This window comes from Micromys minutus, assembly GCF_963924665.1.
Source record: "Micromys minutus genome assembly, chromosome: 27".
NCBI lineage: Eukaryota > Metazoa > Chordata > Mammalia > Rodentia > Muridae > Micromys > Micromys minutus.
The window spans coordinates 25693908-25712049 of record NC_137962.1 but is presented as its reverse complement, the minus strand read 5'-3'; positions in this window follow the sequence as shown (position 1 = coordinate 25712049).

The window sequence follows — 18142 nt, the reverse complement described above, 5'->3', positions numbered from 1 at the left end:
AAATCTACTTTTAGGGTTGCTTGATTATATTTTAAATCAACTCTGCGTTCAACTATAACAAGTATAATATTTTTACTTTAGTATTCTGTGCACCCGTGTGCTAAAGCATGACATTGTACTTTTAAATGGAGCCACCCATTTTATTCCGCGCATGCTGCCTGCCAAAACTTTAAAAAGTCTAAAAACTTCCATTAGAACTTAAGATTTGATAAATTAGCCTGAATCTGAATTAAATGAAATCGTTGCTGACCATAGTCTGGGGTGCCTTCCGCTGTTTAAAAATGCATCGTGACTTACACTGTCAATCTTAAGTAAGCATCTCTGGAAAAGAAATGAGAACTTCAGCCTCTCGTCTTCTGGTAATTTATAAAAGACTTATTTTCTTCGAAAAAGGAAGGTTAGTAAGATGTACATTACACTCTGTCTAGACCTTCAAAGGCAACACAGCCAGTTCCAGGGTATCAAGCTCATACAGAACCCAGAGGCTTCTAGATGCACTCCACAATTGGCCCTTTCTGTATGGAAAACAAGAACTTAATTGTAATCTCCACCTAACAGTCTGAAGCCTTCCCGCCACCCGCAGTCACTTTGAACCGACTTAAACTTCATATAAACGCTCAAGCCAGCTATGAAAGGGAGTGCACCTAACACGGGCCAGGAAACTGACCCTGGACAGAACACGAAGACTTTTCTAAGTACCGGAGAGCTTTTAAATTGCTGCCTGGCGGTTCTTGCAACCGTCCATCACGTGCTTTGGCTTAGAAGAACGATGAGAATTGCACATCTCCAAGTCAAAACTACCTCGAACTAAGCAGCAGACGTCCTATGCAAATTACCACTTATAAACTTAATATATATGATTTCCAGTAAATGCCCGGAAAGCAGTATTTACAATCAAGCTAAGCAAACTTACAAAATGGAAAAAGATGTGCTGGATTCACCCAAACAAATCATTTTGGCTATTTGTCTACAGATTATAGTCTCTCTGACGGACCGTTATTGGCTCATGTCACAAATTGGAGCTTGCTGAGTCATAGCCTGGCCCACTACATAATTAGAGAATGTCTTAGTCTACAATTTAACATTTTAAAAATCTTCCTACGGTTTGAAAACACTATCTAGTAAAGATTATAAATGTTTAAGGCTGTGTGTGTGTTTGTGTATGTGTGTATGTGACCATCTATGTGTGTGAATTTGGGTACACGTGCAGGTCTAAAGTCAATGTACAGTCTTACCAGCACCCCAGAGTCACCCTGTTTGTGGTTTTCTGCCGTAAATGCTGTGATAGTTTGCCCAGGGATTCTGGATTCTCTGGTTTTGGTCTCTTCTCCCTATGGCAGCGCTGGGCTAACAGATGCTACAAGCTCTGGCTTTTATGTAGGGTTGGGAGATTGGAACGCAAGTTCACACTGTATGTGGCATAGTAAGCTTTTCTCCCCCACTGGACCATATACTCAGCTCTACAAATCACATTCTTTATTCCGCTTGCTTTATCTCTAATCCTTTTTTTTTTTAACTTTATTTTAAAAAACAAAGATAAATGTACAGATTTTAAGCATTTTTGCATAAAAGTATACAAACACATTTTTATAAGGTTGTAATTAAGTATTTGTGGGTACCTATACATACACATATGTATATATGTAACAATAATATAGGAAAAGAGGTTATTAATTTGAGGAGATAGGAGAGAAACTGGGAGGGGGCTGTAGGAAAAAAAGGGGGATGTGATACAGTTCTCTAATACTTAAAACATCCTTTCACTGAGTAAATGGCATTGGTCAAGGAGGGGTTTCTATGTAAAAAAAATCACAGCTCACAAGGAAGAAAGGCATAACTTGGATTTTTTTAAAGTAAATTTTCATGTTTTAAAGGATATGAGTTATTTAGCTAAAACGGAATGTGTAACCCCTCTATTATACTTCAACATGAAGTCAAAGCTGTCGTCATAAAGAATTCTCTCTTGCTACATAAAAGGCCCGGCTAACATTCGGGTAAACCAAAATCATGGTCAAAAATCCACAGACGCATGTGCACCGGCTGGAGCACACTTCAGTTGAGTCTTCGCAGAGGAAGGGGCACCGTGAGAATGCTGGTGGCTTCTTCAAAGAGTCTCATTCAGACTCGGGGGATAAAGACAGAGTGAAGGACGCTGTAATGCCGAACGTAATCTGACTGAGGTAAATGAGCATTTCGGGAGGTGTTTTGATGTCTGTTCCCCATTAACGACAGAACAAAGCCGAGGAGCGGCTCTTGCCTCTGCCTCCCACGCACCTCGTCTCACCCCTGTCAATCTTAACCACAACAGATCTTCCTATTAACTGGCCTGAACAGAAGTGTTCCGCCATGCATGTAACCGTAGCTTCAGGCAAAAAAAAAAAAAAAAAAAAAAAAAAAAAAAAAAAAAAAAAAACTTTCTGAGGACCTAGCAGAATTAATAAAAAGAGAATCGCAAAGGCAGGGAAGAAAATTAAACCATGGTGTCATTGACTCAACCTGGCCTGGACTTATTTTCATCCTAGATTTCTTGTCTGGCTTTTACCGAAATATAAAGTGGTCTAAATTTATCTTGGGTTCTCTTCCAGCCCATAGACGCTCCTCGTTGTCTTCCCAGTAACAGAGCACAGTATCCTTGGAGGCAAATCTCTGTTTCCTATTAAACTTGACTCAAGATCTCAGTGTCCTCTGGCCCTTTCAAAGTGGCTAAGTTGAAGTAATTGCAATAAGTCCCTTGTAATGACAGATATAAAAGCCCAAAGCCACCCACAACCCACAGGAAAGTAGATGCATTTTAGCAATAATTTGGACTAGAGAAAGGTAATTTTTCTGTTCCCAAAAAAGAGGGAGGTATTTTGAGACTAGATGAAAACTGAATATCCCCCCCCCCACCCTCTGCAGCTGCAGAGTCAAGGACCAGGGCGTGAGCCCCTCTCGGTAACTATCTGTCACTGTTCTATGCTTCCTATATGAGACAAGCAACTTAATCTTAAGTCTTGGACTCATGGATGGCGACTTTTATGAAAATGTCTAATTCACCACTGACTTTATCGTAAACATGAAAAGCACCATGAAATGAAAGCCCCCTTCCCCCTTGCTAGTAGCTTGGTTCTGTTACAAGCATGACCGTGTTCACTGTGTAGAGCTACTAGCCAGGAAGATTCTGTTTGTTTTGTTTTAGCCAGTGATCGGATTCTTTTCTGCTGCTCTGAAAAAAAAAATTCACAGCTTTAACTCTTTTTAGTTGATAGCTCTTGCCTAATGAACTACATGTGATAGATTCTTCAGAGTTAATAACCACGCAAAAGGAAAGAAAAGCAAGACCTTGGCATTGAGCCAGGCTGTCATCACTGGCCTTTGTGAAAAGAAGACAGTTGGACTTCCAAATAGTCCGAGAGAAAAAGAATATAAGGTCCATATGCCAGGCAGGCAGAAAAGAAATAGACGTATCCTCATATGACGGCAAGCCGTGGGAGAGAAGGAAGAGGCAGGAGGTCTTGCACTTCCCGGGGATGCTGTACAGAAGACAGAAGTAAAACAGAAGCCGCCAAAGCCCCAAAGTATAAAGGTAGGGTCAGGAAGAGTGGCCAAACCTCAGCAGTAGCTAACGGTGACCACTGGCATTTCGCTACCATGAAAGGTCAAGGGTTGCAAGCAACTTCTGTAGCAACAGTTCTTGACAGTGTATGATCAATACTTATTTCAAAACCTCAAAAAAACGTTTCCACACTTAACTAGTCTGAATGCTAGTTTCTTTGGCAATCACAAAGCAAACAAGCTGGCGAGCTAATGGCCACAGGGTCCTAGACAAACTGAAAATGAACTCCTGACGGGCTTCAGTGCCTCACGGAGACGAAGCTGGCTCTATCTCTGAGAACTGACATCTATGGAGCATTCTCCTATATTGATTTCAACATCTCTAATCATTGTACACAGAATTTGTCTTATTTTTAAGATGCATCCTTATGAGACAAGGAGATGGCTTGGTGGGTTAAGTGGTCCTTCCTCATCCTGCAAGCTCTTACGTAAAATGTCTAGCAGCACGGTGGCTTGCTATAACCCCATCAGAGGGATTCTAGGAGGCAGCAAGGGGGAATCTCAGACCAGACTGGGCCGTGTAAGCAAGCTAGCTGAGCAAGCCAGTACACCACTCTTATTAAAGACCAGATGGTGAAACAAAGTGTGGTTGGTTGGTGTGGGAGGGTGCGGCCCACTGTGGGCAGCACTGTCTTTAGGCAGGTGGATCTGTGCTGTAGAAGAAAGCTAGCAGGACTCCTCTGTGGTTTCTATTTCGGTTCCAACCTTGAGTTCCTGGCCTGACTTCCCTCTGAGATAGACTGTGCCCTGAAGCATATAATTAGATGAACCCTTTCTTCCCCAGTTGCTTTTGGTCCTGGTATTTATCGCAGCAACAGAAACACAAAGCACACACACGTGATTTATCAGTTAACCCATTGGTTGACTGACTGGATGATATGTGGTTTTATTTTTGGTGTTTCAGCGGTGAGTCTGAATATTTAGTCTGAATAAAACAGAAGATGAGAGAGTGCTGCTAGAAAGCCAGTGGCGGATAAAATTATAATAATTAAAACTAGACTATATCCTGGAGACAGACATAGAGGGAAAACTCTCAGAACTCATGAATTAAGGGAAAGGGAATGGAACAGCAGAAACAAAGACAACATAGAAGCAAGAAACATGGTCTAAGCCATGAAGCATCTTGAGGGAGAAGGGGCCTTCTAAGGTGTTTCCAAATAATAAACTCAATGAAGGCAAAGCCCTTGTAGCCCTCAAATACCATGGCAGGCTGTGGTAGACAGTGGCTCCTCCAGCAGACTGACAGCAGTGGAGAGAGTTCCCTGATAAACAAACAAGGAAGTCAGTCCCTGTGAAGATGGTTGTGGTGAACCTCAGATGCTTGTCCAGCACAGACTCAGCCATGGCACACAGTAAGAAAACACAAGAATCTACAAAGGTGTCATATGGTGTAATGTTGGCTATTCATTTGTTATATACATACACATACACATACATGCATATATACATACATGCATATGTGTAAATACATACACACATACAGACTAATTGTGTGTATATATACACACATATATTAATTATATATACACACACATATACACACATACATGCACACACACACACACACACACACCTTCTATTCCTAGTTCCTTACAGGATTTAATCATGGAGTAATGCTGAATTTTGTCAAAGGCCTTTTCTGCCTCTATCAGTGAGATTCTGTGATGTACAGTTGTGTTTGTGTCTCGAGGGAAGAGGAATAATTAACACAGACACTCAGAGAGAAGCTGTGAGATGATGGAACCAGAGCAATTTGAAGACTCTGGACTTGCAGACTGGAGCTGTACAACCACTAGCCGAGGAATGGCAGTAGCCTTCGGGAGGGGAAGAGGTAGTGAACGCAGCATCTTGAGATTCTGAAGGCCGCCCGGCCCTGCTGAGATCTGCATTTCAGCACACTGAAACTGAATGTGGAGTTGGCACCTCCAAACATGGAAGGGAATAAAGTTCTGGGTTTTTTTTTTTTAATTAGGTCATCTTGCTTGTCAGTAATTTGTATAGCAGCCACAGGAAACTAATAAAGTATAAATTACTCATGACATCATTCAAATGCATACACGGGAAAGACAAAAGCAGAAAGGCTAAAATGCTCACAGTGATTCCCAGTCATGGGATGAGGGTCATTGGTAATTTCTTCCTTTTCTGATATATATTTGATTTCTATATTTTGATGCACACACACACACACACACACACACATCAAAGGGAACAGGAGAATGGTAGCTATCTGGACAAGGAGCGTGCAAAGGAGAATCTCCCTGATAAACTGTGAGGAACACAGGGCATTTGCTTGGCTAGTTTTCTGTTGATGCTCAATATCCCAGAGAGAACACCTGAGGCAGAAATTGATTTAAAGGGGGTGACGATTGACTTCAGACTGAGAATTCGGGAGTTCCCGAAGACTAAGGAAGTGCCTTTGTTTCAAAGGCACATCACCTATTCCCATTCTCCCCTTAGTGATATTGAATAGAAGAAAAGACACTTTCTGACGATGCCGGTGCCGTCACCAAGCCTTGGACAGAGGCCTGGGGGATTGAAAAAGAAACACACACAGATACACACATGGGTCACTCAATAATGAGTGAATGCCAACCAGGCTTTACTCGGGACTGTTTTTATATGGGGTGAACAACAAAGCCTGGGGAGGTCAGGTGCAGTCACAGTGTACAAAACAGGATGTCCTCAGGGTAGAGATAGCTCGGGATGGATCGTTCTAGAGAGTGGTTAAGAACCACAATGGATACAAGGAAGGAGTTCTTTAGCAAAACAAGTGGGGGAAGGAAAAATAAGGCCAGGCTCTAATGGTGGGTTACAACAACTTTCTCCTCCCACCACAAGCCTGTGAGTACCACACCTTTAGAAAATACTCAGCATTGACTTACGCTCAGCCAGAGACCCTCGACCAACCAGTTCTTACCAACCTTGTTTAAACACCATGATAGGTTTGTTTTTTTCCAAATTACCACATGTGTAAAAATATACACGGAGCAAATAAATATGAGAGGATTTTATTCATTTTACTAAACAAGATTTAATTAAACCTATAATTTTGATGAGAGGTGTAAAGGTCAAAGACCACAGGGAATGGAAGAGATGAGAAGGCAATGGGAAGGAGGACCAAGAGGCACCTAGGACCAAGCACACCAAAGCTGTTCCAGCATGCTTGGCTACAGGAAAGCAAAGTTAGGAGTGCTGGAGAAAAGGGTTTCCCACTCTGAAGAGGACTTCTGTCTGATGTCATTCACTCCAGTTTTCTATTACTTAAATGACAAAGTGGCCACATTGTATCATCTTCTATTTGTTTGAAAATAATGTAAACAATGGCCTTCAGGCTGAATCAGCTCAGCACCTACTTTTTGTAAATAAATATACTTCCTCTCACCCACATGTTCCTACACTACAGAATGAAACAATAATTATCTGTGGGTATAAGGATAAATATTCAGTTGGGGATTGTATTGATTTCATACCACAACCATTGTAGGTACTCCTTCAAGATCCATGACTTTACTAACCCCTGATAAACACTACTTTTTATTTTGCCATTCTTAACTGGATGTTGGCTTCTGGTGGTTATATATTTTATGTTCATCTGTGTGAGTGTACAAACATGGGCAGAATTGCTTACTTGCTTATGTTCTAAGTTTTAAATGAACACATCCATGGGTATAATTTCTTTCTAAGCCAGTGCTTGGGGGATTAAATTTGCTTCCTTCAAGAATTCTCCATAGCAATTCTCTGTTGTAGCCATTTGTTGCTATTGTTGTTGTTCCTGTTTTTGTCCTTGTCGCTGTTGTTGTCACTGTTGGTTTTGTTGCTGTTGTTGTTATTGCTGTTATTGTTGCTGGTGGTGGTGGTGGTGTTGCTGCTGCTGTTGTTGCTGCTGCTGTTGCTGTTGTTATTGCTGTTGTTGTTTCTGTTGGTGGTGGTGGTGTTGCTGCTGCTATTATTGTTGCTGTTGTTGTTATTGCTGTTGTTGCTGGTAGTAGTGTTGCTACTACTGCTGTTATTGCTGCTGTTGTTATTGCTGTTGTTGGTGGTGGTGTTGGTGGTATTTTTGCTGTTGTTGCTGATGTTGTTATTGCTGTTGTTGTTGCTGTTGGTGGTGGTGGTGTTGTTGGTGGTGTTGTTGCTATTGTTGTTGCTGATGTTGTTATTGCTGTTGTTGCTGGTAGTAGTGTTGCTACTACTGCTGCTATTGCTGCTGTTGTTGTTATTGCTGTTGCTGTTGCTGTATTTACAAAATATGGTGTAGCCACATGAACAATAATACCAGGTCTGCCAGCACAGAAACCAACATTTGAATAATACAATCTTTACACTGTATACAAAAAAGATCACCCCAATAGAGCTTCTTGTCAAACATTTTCTAAGACCGTCCCCAATTTTATCAGGAGAAGAGGGAGAAAATTAAATATGGTAGAACCTTTGATCTTCTGGGGCACCGGCTCTCCAGTGAAGTAGCATAAAGATAGATAGGGAAACACCTTGTTCCTTTCCCAGAGGTGGTGACCATGGTGAGAGTCTTCGGTATCACAGTTCCCTACACCACAAATACCAGTTGTAATACAACATTTACCTTGACTGAAGTTACCCAATCAATGTAGGTAAAAAATCCTGAACAATACATAAGCTAAGCCAGTGGCTTACCTAACTTTCTATAAATATGTACCATGGGGAGTTCGTCCTGCCAGAAAAATAGATAGCTATGCTGAGAAGGAATGTTAATCACAGTTTGATAATGAAATGCATCATTCTTGCCAGTGACTGTTTGCATCTCTACAAAAAAAAAAAAAAAAAAAAAAAAAGCTTTAGTGGAGGACCATTTGGGTGATACTAGAAGCTGTCCAGAAACCATCCTGCAAAGCATCTGTTGCTCCTGGCAGAGCACAGACAGTACTGGACAGACACTTTTGAGCCAAGAGAGGAAAGAAGGGTGCCTGGAGAAGCAGAAAGTCAGATGAGCTTCAAACTTACGTTCCCTAGAAACAGATTAAAACAGATTATTGCCCAACTTACTTCTAAACAATAAAAATCTCCTCGGGTATTTTGAGCTCACAGTGCCAGGTCAAATTCCAGTTTAGCATTTTCTAATTTCCTATAAAAACAGATCATACAATACAACATTTGTTTCCTTTCTTTTTGTAACTTCTTTCAATATGACTCACATCTGTTTCCTTATCTCTGACAACTGTTGGTGTGTGTTCTGGCATCGCTACTGGCCTCTTCATTCCTTTAAGGTGAGACTCTGCTAACAGGAGATCATTCTATTGCCATGTATGTAATCCAGAGATAGAGAAAGTTGATCCACTGTCCAATACATCATTTCCACATTTGTTGTGAAAATCAAATGTCCCTTTGTAAGGATAATTTTGTCATTGTTTGCTGAGTGCTTCAAACTGGTAGACAATTTAGTGCAGGTTTTGGCCCAAGGAAATGACCCAGAGTTGAAGATGAAACCATGGAAAGCATTCTGAGTAAATTTGGGACAAATGCCTCCCCATATTCTTTCCAAAAGTAAACAGTTTTGAGGCTGGTTGCTTTTGAAATACTTACAGATTGCTATACAAACTTAGGGAAGACATAAGATCATGACGCACGCGCGCACACACGTGCGCGCACACACGTGCGCGCGCACACGCACACACACACATGCACGCACAGGCACACACACACACACACACACACACACACACTTCACTGCTGACATTCTCATCTATCATTCCAGTAGTGAGCTCCACACATCCTTTGGGGCTTCTCCTTTCCTCTAAATACTTCAAAATTCTGGCTTAAAAAGGAAGAGAAGTTTGTTCTGTTCCGTTCATTTCTTGTTCATTCTAAAGGATAAAGATGCCAGAAGCTAGTTCAGTGGTCCGAGGGACTGTGCGTATCCTAAGGAGACTATGAGCACCCTCACCCATGGATACGCTCCACCGCAGTTGCTTCATACTTAATTAAGCACTTTCCTATTCTTTACTATGTTAAAAAAAAAAATACCCAGCATAACCATCTTCTTCTTCTCCTTTAAAATCTAGAAGGTTTTAACCATCTCCTAAAACCCAAAGTTCTGATTTTGTTTCTTTGTGTGTGTGTGTGTGTGTGTGTGTGTGTGTGTTTTAGTTTTGCTTTGTTTTGTTTTAAGATCTTGACAAGATGTCTTCCTAAAACTGATACACTCAGAATCTCTGTATTACTGTGCCTTCCTTCTACCTTCAGTGTCTTCCAGGTGAGGTGTTGGTCTGAAGGAATTGGCCAGCTGTTTGTAAAATAATTATTTTTCACTTTCTCGGTGGATTTAGTTGATCCTGTATTTGAATCAAACACAAGTACCATTTGCTTCTTTTATACGTAGAATGGGGCAGTCTTCATTTCTAAATTTGATTGGTAAGTTGTGTGAACTCTCCAATAACTGTAAGAAATGGTCTTTATGAATCCTATTCTATACAATCCACTTCCTGGACACCATCAATCTTCTTTGTCTATGTATCTTATTTAGGGTTTTACTGCTGTGAACAGACACCATAACCAAGGCAACTCTTATAAGGACAACAATTAATTGGGGCTGGCTTACAGGTTCAGAGATTCAGTCCATTATTATCAAGGTGGAAACATGGCAACATCCAGGCAGGTATGGTGTAGGAGGAGTTGAAAGTTCTACATCTTCATCTGAAGGCTGCTAGCCGAATACTGGCTTTCGGGCCACTAGGATGAGGGTCTTAATGCCCACACAAACAGTGACATACCTACTCCAACAAGGCCACACCTACACAAACAAGGCCATACCTTTTAATAGTGCCACTGCCTGGGCCAAGCATATACAAACCATCACACTATATTAAGATTACATCTTACCTGTTGCCTTAGAACCAATGCTCCTTCAGAGGACCACCATGGTTTTCTAATGGCCACTTCTAATTCACCACTTCTAGGTTTAATGTCACTATCTCAAGAGAGTTCCTCCCTGGATTTTCTCTCTATTGTCACAGACTTTCACAGACTTAAATTTTCCAGAAGTTGATCTTAGATGTCTTTTCTCCAGGGCTATCCACCTTGTTTATAAAAGGCAGGGCCTCTCACAGGCCTGGGACTCGCTGAGTAGGCTAGGCTGGCTAGCCAGTGAGACCCATGGATGCACCCGTTTCTCCTTTGCCAGCTCTAAGATCACAAGTACACTCCATACAACTGCTTTTTTGTTGTTGTTGTTGGTGGTGGTGGTGGTGGTTCTTGGGTTGAAATCAGGTTGTAATGTTTGCCTTGCAGCTGATCTATCTACCCAGTCTTCAGTGTTCACTGGGGGATTGATTTTTCACTCAGTTCTTGTTTCCCACCTCCATAAGTGCTCTTCCTTTGGCATGTCCATTTCTGTGCCTTGAGTTGCAAGAAAAGTTTCACCCCAAAGTGGGCATTCAATAAATATTCATTAAGCAGAGTGTAAAACATGATTGTTTTACAACTGCTTCTTTGTGTGACAAATAGAAAAGTGAATAAGAAAATGTACCAAATGTTCCCTCGGTATAGTACCCATTATGACCATATAATTAAAGTTATGCATAGAATATCAAATATTAAGGGTGGCCCCATTCCTAAATGGCTACTACCAGATGGTTAACTCGTTCTTGGGCACAGGAACAGCCTCACCATCTGTCTATTCCCTTTAGCTTGTTTACTATGTTTTAGAACAGTATCTGCAGTGTAAGTAAATATTTACTGAATGAGATCAGTCAATGATCTCAGCATATCTCTACTTCCAGTCATTCTTTTATCTAGATGGAATAAATTCAGTGAGAGTAGTTTATAAGGGATAACATTTGTATAGCTGTATTTTACCCTCATTTCTCTCCACTTATTAAAATCACTGAGTACCTATTTAGGTGCTATGCTAAAAATAACTAGTCAACCAGTCATGCCTCTGCTCACACAGGGTCTCAGTATGATGAGAAACACATTAATAATTACTGAAAGAAAGAGTAAGTTACGGGGGTGGGATGGGCGCTCAGGAATAGATAATGATTACTTTGGAAATTATCATGCACAACCACTTAAGCCAAATGTTACAACATTTCTCAGACAAAACATATACCTTGGTTACTAAAGAAAATAATTTCCAAAGTAACAGCTGGATAAGAAACAAAGGAAAACTGTAGTTTGGGCTCTCAGGTACATTGATTTACTAAATTAGATTAACTACAGAACAACTCACATGTTCAAATATTTGTTTTTCACAGGTAATTCTTCCTGACTTTCCACCCTCAGGTTCACTGATCATCTTTGAAGTCACCTAGAGGTAGAATGTTCTGTTCTGCTATCAAAACGAATATCTTTTCTTTTGAATTGTTTGTCTCTCATAACTTCTTTGATGTTAAAGAAACTGAGAAACAACTTTATTTAGGAACTGAAACCACCATCCAATAAGAAACACTGGTGTTTGGGGTAGAACATTTTCCATATCTAGCACATTGGATTCTATTTGAATATATGCATGACTCTACTGTGCTAACATTCCTTCCTGTGGCTTGAACGTTCCCACCTTAGTAACTCTAGCCTTTGTAGGAATCCCCTGAAAGTTCTGTAGGCAGGCCTGAATTGAGGAGGAAGATATCTAATATGAATATCTTCTCATAATAAACATTTTTTGTGGTGACATGGGACCTTTAGAATGTATCTTTTACCTACTTGAAAATGTTTTGCTAGAATTTAAAATCTTTCACAAACAGACATGCAGACATCAACTCTGAAGATGCAGGAACATTGAGAAACATCTAAGAAGGAAACTTCTAGAAAACTTGACTTTCTCTGGATCAGAAAGAACCATTAAATTGTATACAGCTTGTTGCTTATTACCACTACTGGGATATCCTTCACTCAAAGTATCTTATGTTCCTAGTCAAAGTGTGTCTTAGCTACTTTTCACTGGTGAAACACCATGACTAAGACAACTTATAAAAGAAGGTGTTTAACTTGGGGCCAATAGTTGCAGAGGGTTAAAGTCATGCCATCAGAGTGAGAGCATGGTAACAGGCAAGTAGCATGACACTCAAGGTCATAAATAGATCCACAAGCATGAGGCAGAGAAAACTAACTGGAAATAGCATGGACATTAGAGACCTCAAAGCCCATTCCCAGTGACACGTTTCAACAATTCAACAAGGCCACACCTTCTGATCCTTCCCAAACAGTTCCACTTTATTGGGACCAAGCATTGAAACATATGAGCCTATGGGGTCATTCTCATTCAAACCACCACAAGGAGTATAAATATACTGCTCCATCTGAGAACACATTCTGTATGTCTGTGTGCTGATGATCTAACATCTACAGCTCAATTACACAATGTTTTCAAATCAATTCTTTATGAACACTAGCAAACACTATGTATTTGCTTCCAGTATTCTATCTGCTCCACCTCCTTCCTCCTTATTCTTACTCATGTTCTCCCAAAAACATCAACAGTTACATGTAACATGCACAATATTTCCTGCCTGCTCTTGCCTACTAATCCCCAGGTTCCAGGTCCAGTCCACAGAGGTTATTACTCATTAATAATAATTAATAATAATTGATCATTGTCATGGCTTCTATTCCTGCACAAAACATCATGACCAAGAAGCAAGTTGGGGAGGAAAAGGGTTTATTCAGCTTACACTTCAACATCACTGTTCATCACCAAAGGAAGTCAGGACTGGAATTCACACAGGGCAGGAACTTGGAGGCAAGAGCTAATACAGGAGGGTGTTGCTTACTGGCTTGCTTCCCCGGGCTTGCTCAGCTTGCTCTCTTATAGAACCCAGGACCACCAACCCAGGGATGGCACCACCCACACGAGCTGCCCCCCACTTGATCACTAATTGAAAAAATGTCTTACAGCTGGGTCTCATGGAGGCATCTTCTCAAAGAAGGCTCCTTTCTCTGTGGTAATTCCAGCTGTGTCAAGTTGTCACACAAAACCCACCAGCACAATAACATTAATAAATTTAACATTATAATAATTAGTATCAAGTTTAATTATAATTATTATAATAGTAATACATTATATTGTGAGGAGCAGTCAGATAAGCTGTGAGGGGTTATATGAGTAAGGGTATAACTCACTGTGAAATCCAAACAGATACCAAAGTTAAGACTGGCTCCTAGCAATTCCTTTTTTGGAGGAAACTACGTAGCCATCAGTACAGAGATCATGGCGATATGATTCTGAAGTCATCCACTTACAATACCTCATGGCTATTGAGGTAGAGAAATAACTTGTCAAATGAAAATACAGACCATGAAGTGTGAACTAAACCAAGAGGAAAATGGAGAACCGTACAAAGAGATAAACACAGTTTTATATTGGTTTCCTGTTTACATGGGTTCTTTATTTTTTTAAGACTTATTTGTATATTATGTACACAGTACTCTGCCTTCATGCATGCCTGCAGATCAGAAGAGGGCACCAGATCCCGTTACAGATGGTTGCAAACCACCATGTGGTTGCTGGGAATTGAACTCAGGACCTCTGGAAGAACAGTCAGTGCTCCTAACCGCTGAGCCATCTCTCCAGCCCCAATGTATGTTTCTAAAATACCCTGAAAGTGCAGAATGGTCTAAGGCACTGAGATGTTTCATCTTTATATACTCCTCCCCGTCTCTGGCTGTGTGTAATATACAATTTAATGTGTACAATGAGCAATGTGTTTACAGTTGGGCCGATGCCTCCAATTCCTTAACACAATTCAGGGTACTTTTAATAACACTGGGAAGAATTCTGGTGTTTTTAGCAAATGAAGACAGCTAGAGGCAGTTATAGTTCAAGGTTCCACTTCATCCTGGATCCTAGTTACATGATAAATGACTGTGTACTCTAGTGCCTTGCTCATGTTAACACACATACAACATGTATATATATGGCTGTACATTCTCCTCTGTAAAGTTGACCCCAGAGGTTTCTTCTCAAGATCCCACAAACCTAGTGAGTAATGAATAGTAGTTAGTGGTATTTACTATTTTGGTCATTAACTGAGAAACATCTCACACTGATTCATTCGTTCAAACTTACAATGTGATTCAGGCCACAGGACAGCTGAGCCAGTAAAGGCACTTACCTCCCATCCTGACAGCTGAGTTCCTGCCCAGGGTCCCACGCGTTGGAAGGAGAGTTCATTCTCTTGAGTGTCCCTTGACTCAAGCTGTCCCTTGAGTGTCACAGAGACATCATGGCGACCACACCCAGTGTAGAAATGAAAGGATGTAGCTGTGAGGAAAGCCCAGCAGAGACCACCATGTGGGCACTGTAGAAGCCAAAAAGAGAACATTGTAGCTGGAAGCTGCCTGGGGACTTGCCCAAATCATGCTGTCCCAATCCTTTTAGGCACCAAAGTCACATCCTGGTTGTGACACTTCAGTTAGCAAGAAGCAGAACTACAGAAGCCAAAAACCATGGATCAAGTCTTTGTGCTCATTTTGGCAGGTGTTGGGGCCAATGTGACAGTTTTAAGATGGGAAAGGTTCCTCTAACTTGGGGTAAGTTATGCCAAGGTCCTCGGGCCTGTTACAATGTATAATTTCATTGTATACAATTGTATTTCAATGTATTCAGAGTAGAGTATTAACCTACTTACATAAATAGAAAAATTAAACCCTTACAGGTGTGACAAAGCAATCACACGCCTCTATTCACAACAGATGTGACTGCCTGATCCAGACTGGTACAATATCCTGTCATGGACAAGGGAGGAGCTCATGGGGCCATCCCTCCCTGAGGATGTATCTAGGAGACTAATGGTTGATGTGGGAGGGAGGAAGACTCTCTTCAGTCTTGTAGATACTAGCATGGTGCTCATGGTACTGAATCAGTCCCTCAGCCATGCTCCTGTAAGCCAATATACTTCTAGTGATTAGGTCATTCTCTCTCTGTGTCTCTATCTCTGTCTCTGCCTCTCTCTCTCTCTCAAAAAGGGGAAAAGGAAGAAAATGAACCAGTAAGCATAGGAGGAGACTAGACAAAGTAATGGTAGGTAAATGTGTTTGCAATACACTATTTACATGAATGGGAAGTGTCTCACTGAAAGATGGTTTTGTGTACATTTAATATATGCTAATAAAACATTGAAAATTATGTTTATTTATAAGACTGTTTCATATGTTCTCTTCATTTCAATATTTTTGTTAATTTACAAGTTATATATCTGTGGTATACAAAATGTTTTAAAACACATACACATTGTGGAACAGTTAAGCCAAGACAATTACCCCATTACCAAATTTTTGCTTTGTAATGAGGATAAAAACCTACTCATCACAATTTCCAGGCTCAGACCATTGGCAACTACAGTCACCGGAATTGGTTTAATGCAGATACTTTGAACTAATTCTCTGAGTCTAACTGAAATTTTGTATTTTGACCAACATTGTTCTAGTTCCCGCTGTCAGCAAGCCTCTGGTAACCACAGCTTACCCTTTGCTTCCATAATCAACCTTCAAAGTTCCATGTACAAGCAAGACCATGCGGTATTTTCTTGAGAACCAACTACTGCGCAGGTTGTCCTCTGACCTCCACACCCACGCCATGCCCTGTCCCGGAAAATAATCCTTTCTTAATGGAGTCAGCTCAACATGTTGGAGTTGCTCACTGAACTCCTTGCTATTAGCACATAGTAGATCTGCCGCTGGCTCCCACGGGTGAAAACAGCATTTTTGTTGTTGTTGTTGTTGCATAAAAATGTTGCTCCCTTCATACAATTAGAATTTGCTTTTTGTGAAAATTTTTCCCAAAAATCCAAAATATTATAGCTGCAGAGAATCAAGAAAATTTTTATTTATAAACTTTTTCTTTAAGTCCCTCTTTGCATTTCAGGAGGGAAAAAAAAAATCAACAACAGGCAGACAAAGAGAAAACCACGAGTCGTTTACAATTGAGCTGGGGTGGAGCCAACTGAAGCTAAAATTAAAAATCCCATTGTACCGAAAATTGCAGAATCCTGACTTACCCAGTCTAGGAAAAATACCACAAAGGCTTCTTAGAATTGGGTCACTTGGTATAAAAGCATAAAGAATGGGATTCTATGCCCAGCCTCTCACCGCCCTGCCCTGTTGCCCCATTGACCTCAGCTAGGGAGACGAGCTCTTAGATCCCTTCCCTTTTCAAAGTAACCCAAAACTCTTGCTTTGAGTTCATGGTCAAATTCGCACTCTACAACTAAGATTTTATTTCTATATTAGTAGTTAACTTAGGTACTTATTAAAGAAATTTATCGCTTATTTTATATTTCACATTTTCGGATGTCTAAATTTTCAATTCCATGGCTATTTTTACCCTTTCCCATAACTGTGAAATTTCTCAGTAAGAGATGGGCCATCCTCACATGCAGCATAAACTCACTCCTGCCTCAAGGTGAGAAAACAAATTGCTTAAGAGGACTGGAGTAATTTTCTTTACTTAGAGGTATTCCTGACCGCTCGGACCGGAATTATGCGAGATCAAATCCAGTAAGGCCATTTCCTGTTCTTCGAACTGGCACACTCTTAGGAGGCAGCCTTACACTGACTATTTAGAGCAAATTATTTTTAAAGATTTATGTATTTTTGTAAGTGAGGACACTGTAGCTGTTTTCAGACACACCAGGACAACATTTAATTGGGGATGGCTTACAGGTTCAGAGGTTCACTCCATTATCATCGAGGTGGGAGTATGGCAGCATCCAGGAAGACATGGTCCAGGAGGAGCTGAGAGTTCTACATCTTCATCTGAAGGATGCTAGAAGACTCGGTTCCGGGTAGCTAGGATTAGAGTCTTAAATCCATGCCCACAATGACACACCTACTCCAACAAGGCCACACCCACTCCAACAGGGCCACACCTCCAAATAGTTCGACTCCCTGGGCCAAGCATATTCAAACCACCACAGGTGTCTTCCTCGATTGTCCTCCACTTAATTTCCTGAGGCAGAGTCTCAGAAAATGTTGATTCAACTAGTATAGCCCACTTGCCCCAGGGGAGCCCCATTTCTGCCTCCTAAGAGACAGGAATACAGCCGAGCCACCATGCCTGTCTGGCTTATGTGTGGGTGCTGCAACCTGTGAGCTTATGTGGGAAGAGCTTCCTTCATTCACTAAACCCCCTCCCCAGGCCCTAAAGGTTTAAATTATAGTTTGTATTTGTTGGGGTTTGGTCTAGTTCTGCTATGTATTCAAATACTAAATACTGCCCCCCCCCCAAGAGTTGGTTCCGGAGCTCAGAGAACCCCTGTAGCAGAGCAGAGGAAGGATTGTATGAGCCAGAGCAGTCCAGGACACCGGGAGAACAGAGCCCAGGGAATCACCTAAGCAGAACTCATAGACACTGACAGAATAATGTCAGAGCCCATGTGGGTCAGCATGAGGTCTTCCGTATATGTGTTATGGTTGTTGGCTTTGGTGGCTTTGTGAGATTCCTAATAGCGGGACAGTCTCTGACTCTTTTGCTTGCTCTTGGGACCCTTTTCCTCCTACTGGCTTGCTTCACGCAGCCTTGATGTGAGGGTTTGTTCCTGGTCTTGTTGTAGCTCTTCACGCCGTGTTCAGTTGACATCCC